Source organism: Grus americana, chromosome 2 (assembly GCF_028858705.1).
Source record: "Grus americana isolate bGruAme1 chromosome 2, bGruAme1.mat, whole genome shotgun sequence".
NCBI classification, from domain to species: domain Eukaryota; kingdom Metazoa; phylum Chordata; class Aves; order Gruiformes; family Gruidae; genus Grus; species Grus americana.
This window is the reverse complement of record NC_072853.1, coordinates 111,792,641-111,798,640: the sequence shown is the minus strand read 5'-3', so window position 1 is coordinate 111,798,640 and position 6,000 is coordinate 111,792,641.

The following is a 6,000-nucleotide window of genomic DNA, read 5'->3' as shown; positions in this document are numbered from 1 at the left end:
GAAAGGTATGACAATCTAAATGACAAAGACAATGATTATTTCTAGCAAAAAAAAATTTGTAATGAAATGTCTTGGGAGGAGACAACTGAACCCAGGAAGGTCCAAGGAAGGAGGGATCTCCTCACCAAGAGAGAGTGGGGGGGGCAGATTCATGTTGTTAAAGCAACATATAGAAGGTTAAACAGTATCTTTAATTTTAAGGTCCAAGAGAAAAATATAGAAATTAAATCTGTTAAGAAAGAAAATGAAGAAAATCTGGATTTGCAAGAAGAAAAACTCTTGACTTCAGAAACTTTTGGGAATAGAAATTTTCAGAGGGAGAGGAAACCAATGATATGTTAAAGCAAATAATGGTATAATTTCTTCTCACCTCCACCAAAAGCAATTTTTTCTTCTTCATAGCTAACCTACCTTCTCCTGACCTCTTCCTATTGTAGCAAATTCTTCATTCAGCAGAAACTATTCCCACCATACAATGCCTTATAAAACATGTGTCAAACATATTACAGTGTGCTGAAATTACTGATGTTAAATCAACCACCAATCAATTATATTTGAAGCATGCTGTCAGCTCATCTACCAAAAAAGCTCTGATTTACTAAATATGCTTGTCGCTTTCTTTCGAGCGGAATTCCCAAAACACACTTATGTTTTAAAACTGCTTACTAGAACAATGACAGGGAGACTTCTGCATGGAAGCCAACAGCACCAGACCCCTACAATGCTTTCTCAGATAAACAGCAGACAAATAACCCAGGAGTCCCTTGACTGCTATGGGGCCCCAGTCTTCCAGCTGAATACCAGAGAGCTCAGAGATGCATTCAAGCTCTTACCATGGTAGAGCTCGCTACAGTGATGTAGTCACATTGGCTGCAAAGAGATGGTTCTCTTGTCTCCGCAAAGAATAACCCATTCCCAGTCAAAGAAATATTAATACCAAGAGTGGAAACAAACATAAACATAACAAACAACATTGCTTCTTTTTCCCTTTTGGGTAACTTGCCTAGTGATTACAAACTTAACACTTAATGCATATAAATTGCTTTCTGGGTAGTAGTCTTCTACAGTCAAACAAAGAAAGTTACAATAATTTTCCTTTTCTTTTACTAAATGTTAAACTCATTTGGATGAGACAATAGCAAGTGCATATATAAATGAAATATATATATTTCAGATAGTTGTGCTCAATATGCATCTGTTTTAAGATACTAATTTATATATTAATTCTACATAGAATTTTCCCTAGGTTTAATGAAATATTCCATAGAATGTGTAATGTAATATAACGTGTAAATGTTTAATTTAATCTCTTATACAGGTGCACATATTTCTGTACCTACAAAACACACCTTTTAGGAGAAATTTGTACTACATTTAGACTGTTGTTTGCATAATTTGCTGCATTTTTACAATGTCATTATGAATAAACGATGAGATGCTGAAAGCCTGAGTGAAAAAGTTCATACTCTATAGCTCCCCAAGGTGTTAAGAACAGCAGAGTCAGGAAATGAGCTAACAAAAGCCCACTCTAACATTTAAATTCTAGTAATAGCAGCACATAACATTAAAAACTTCAAGTAAAAACAAATATGAGAACATAAGTAATAACTCATCTAAGAAAAAAATAGAAGAACATGAACAGTTTTAGAACTTGTGTTTCATGAAACGTCACAAATGTAACATGAAACTCACTACCCACTGGTTCTGAAAACGCTGAGCCAAACAGAGGGAAAACTCTCAATGATTTCTCAGAAGGCAGTATTTTATCTGGAATATACAACGGTCTAGGCAAAAATCTTCATTTCCCCTTACGAGAGAAAATATTGCTCAGTTAGATTTCTACCTAAAGTCCCCTTCTACCTCCACAGCATGAATTTTTTTCTGGTACCGAGTGAAGCTGCTCACAACATGGCTGAAATTCAAAAAGTCTTCCCACTTCTGCCCAGATAGCACAGCCTGGACTTGCTCATCTTCTGCTATCCAGAACCCACTGCTCCTGTTTCTTTCATCCCTATTGTATCTCAGATTGCCTGCTGCAGTCCAACAAAGCCTACTACATTCATTGCAAAACTTTTCCTAAGTTTCATCAGTTAATGTCAAAGCATTGGACACATCTAAAACACCTCTACTGTGGTAGCCCAGAGAAAGCAGCTCAAACACATAGACCACTGTAATTCTTCCAAACACCATCCTGCCCAACGTATCTCAAGTACCCACATTTTCATATAGAACTGGCCCCACTGGTGGCAATTCTGTTCTCTAATCCATTCCATACCACCACAAATAGAGGAACAAACCATGGGAATGAAGACAATTGAGGTATTCAAACATAAAAAGGCAATTCGAAGAGAAATTCCTCCAAAATGTTATCTAAACTTACATGAGAATTATAAAAGGTCAAGTGAAAGAAATCCTGACATTTGTATAGCATCGTGCTCACAAAAAGACATTCCAATAGCATTTTCTTTCATGTCTCTCTTCTCCTGTACAGTTCAAAGTGTTGAAAACAAACCACAGAAATAAAAAGGAGAGGAAAAAACCCCACAAAATTCATTAATGACCTAAAATAATTTCATTTTATGTCTAGAATTTACCATTACACTTATCTAGTCTGACTTCTACACACAGTACAGACCACCAAATTTCACACAGTAGCTCCAGAATTTAATCAGTATCTTTAAAGGACTCCATTGAAAAGTCTTACAGCCCAGAAGGTCTAAGCAACACATCAAAGCAAGCCACTAGATTTCCCTGATTGCAATTACAACGAACACCAGTGAATTTTATCTGCAAACAGCCACTTTTAAAGAAAAAAGAAATGCAAAGCTAATGATCTGAATCCTGCTCACTGACGTATGACTTGCAGTTTCATTCAGAACTTAAAGACTAATAAACAGTCACAAGTTACAAATTTCAGATCTTTTGGTGAATGCGTACCTTTATTCTTTTTTCTTCTCCTTTTCTGCCTTTTCATGAATCCTTATTCAAAAGTGACACATTTGTTCAGTTCAGGGAGATTCTTCTCTCTGGAGGGGAAATAATTTTTATCAGTAAGACTCCCTGGTGATCAGGTAGACTTGGAACTGCTGTTAATCAGCCTTTTTGACATGGTAGCTTGAATAGCACTTCCCATGATGCTTTGTGTGCCTACCTTAATTCTTCCCTTTTGAACTCACCATGACTTATAGGTGTCTTTTTTTCCTTTTGTGTGTCTGAAGTTATCCCTCTATTAACTTTAATTGGAAAGGTACCTTTTGTTCCCCTAGAGTAGTCATATACTAACCACTGAACTCCCTAGGCTCAAATTTCTGGGGTAGCAAGAGTTCAGTTTTCTGATAACTCAGAAAAAAAGTCTCAGTGAAAGATTTGATGCCTTTATTATTGCTAATAAAATAAGTGATATTTACACTAAAGATGAACTGTTGCATTCATTTATATCAGCAAATGCAGAGGCTTCTACTGCAAGTCATGGTGAGTTCAAAAGAAAAGGGCAGACACACAGAACATCACAGAACCCCAACCCTTGTCATCTGCAAACTGCAGTGAAATGTATGCTGCTAAAAATAATAAAATAAAAAAAATAGCCATTTTGTGAGGAACTCGGAGAAATTTAAGTTCTTTCACAGAAGCAGAAACAACAAAGCTTTGCTTCCTATAGACTTGTGCCCTCTCCCAAACTCCACTCAGCTGCCCTCACAATAGCACTCTTGGCAAGAGAGAGGATACACTCTGGCTAGCCTACATCTGCTGCACTCCAATTAGCCATGCAGGACACCTGTGTGGGGTGGCCAGGTAGTTACCAACCAGAATATGTGGCAGCTGAGTTCTCATCTTTCCCTCAGCATTTGTTCCAATTTGCAAGCTTTCCCCTCTCTTCAGGCTTCTTTCAAGAAATTTGTCAGAGCTTTTGAGACTTCTGCTGCTCTTCCAGGTCTAGAAGAAGCTGCACAGAGACCCTATAACTTTCTGTGAAGGGACAGTCAGACATGTGCTTTGGATATGGCACGTTTTGTTAAGAAAGCTAACTACAAGTAAGATATTCTTATGCATTTTGTTGCACATTGAAGAAAGTTGTTCACATCTATTTCACGGCCTAATCACAGTCAAATAAAACGCCAAAAAAAAAAAAAGATGTTATACTGTGGGCTTCAAAACAGAAGCTATATTTGAATGTTCCAGAAAGCTGAGTCTTATGACTTTCATGCTGTTTGGCTGTACGTAGCATCCACAGAAAGTGATGTAAGATTAATCTCTTCCTGATTTCTTTTGTACCAGAGAAAGAATTTGGACTAATGAGGAGCCAGGGCAGCAATACAGCCACTTCTGTCATAGCAGCTACCACCCCTCACAGTACTGACAGATTAAAAAAGCCCACAACCCAATATTATATCAAGGATTAGCACGTGGTCAATGGCCCACCCCTATGGGTGCACAGAATTTCGCCAACCAGCCAGTTTTAGAGCCCATTTCTTTCTGCATAGGGTATCTGGAGCAGTTGTCTTAGGGGAGCTGGGGATAGTATCAATGCTTCAGGTTAAGTGATAGTTTGAGTAAGCTTTCTCTTAGAAGCTACTGGCCTTATGTCATACTCCCTACACCTGAATATACTGGAGAGAATCAAATTCAGTGTGTTCAGTACAAGGTCTCTCTTCATACCTTTCATGAGTGACAGAGAGAAATTAATTTCCACTGTACAGGCCACCTCCTTTCTCTGCGACAATGAAGCAAATCATTCATCCTGCTCTCCTAATCAACAACCAGCTAAGGACAAGCAGAGGTTTACATGTGTAGTGCTGACCAGATTAAATATACAACCATACCTTTAATGCTCAAGCATTTTTTCTCTTCTCCTCAATCCCTGCCTGAACACAACCTAAAATGCAGGTAAAATTTAATTAATTTTCAAATGGTCTAATTCAGTGTATGAAATTACCTGCACTTTTGATTCCTGCCTTATTTCTCCCCCTCTCCATTTTTAGCATTGGCCATATGTTACAAACTCAAGGTGTTGTATCCTCCTAAGAATTCCTGGACAAAACTCTCCTTGGGAAAAAAGCTGCCAGACCAGGGAAAGCGTTAAAATTGCATCCCTCCAGGTTTGTTGCAGCTGAGTCTGTGAGTTTACAGCACACAGCCAGGACGCTGCTGGGCATCCCTCAGAGAAAGCACACGCTTTGCATATGTGCTGGCTCTGGAGCCCCACCTTGGGCATGGGGTCCCCAGTGCCTGTTTGCACAGCAGCCAGTCCAGGAGGGTGGCTGACCTGCCAGCACCCCTCCCAGGGTTTATTTACCAGATATTTTACTCATGTAGTATCATTTAAGCATTTCAGGCAGAAAGCAAGATGGAAAGAGTACTGCTAGTTGAACTGACCTGGTGCCTGTGAAAGGCATTGGGTGAAATGGCCCGCAGAGAGAAAATTCCTATTTATTCACCTAAATAACAGACCAAGTATCTGTTTGTCCACCAGGACCCCAAAAGCACCTCAACCCTGACCTAAAAGTGACATCCTAGGAGGAAAGACTGCTGCAGTACCCCCTTCCTGAAGGCAGGCCTGGCCAGTCCCAAATGTAGCCAAAAAGATAGGCCTGTAATGAAGGCCTACTTATATGTGATAAGAAACTATTCATTGTTACTTTAGGAAGAAGGCTAACGATTCTTAGAATGAGCACCTGCTATACATCATGATAAAAAGGAGGAGCTACAAGACATTTCAAGGTCCTTATGTACGCACTTTTCAGAAAGGGAGGATACTAATTGCCTCCAGGAGCATCCTTACCTTCCTGGAGCACACAGCGAACAATTACCAACAACGAAGTACTGAGAAACTAGGGGAAAGGTAACTTGGGCCAGGGTCCCCATGACCACCAACCCATAAGCCCCCTACCCAAATTATACCACCTACTCAAAAGACAGTGGTGGGGAAAGGAACTGACCATGTGTTCTAGTTTCCATACTAGGCAAAGAAATATGAACCAATTATTGTAACAGGGAGTGCCC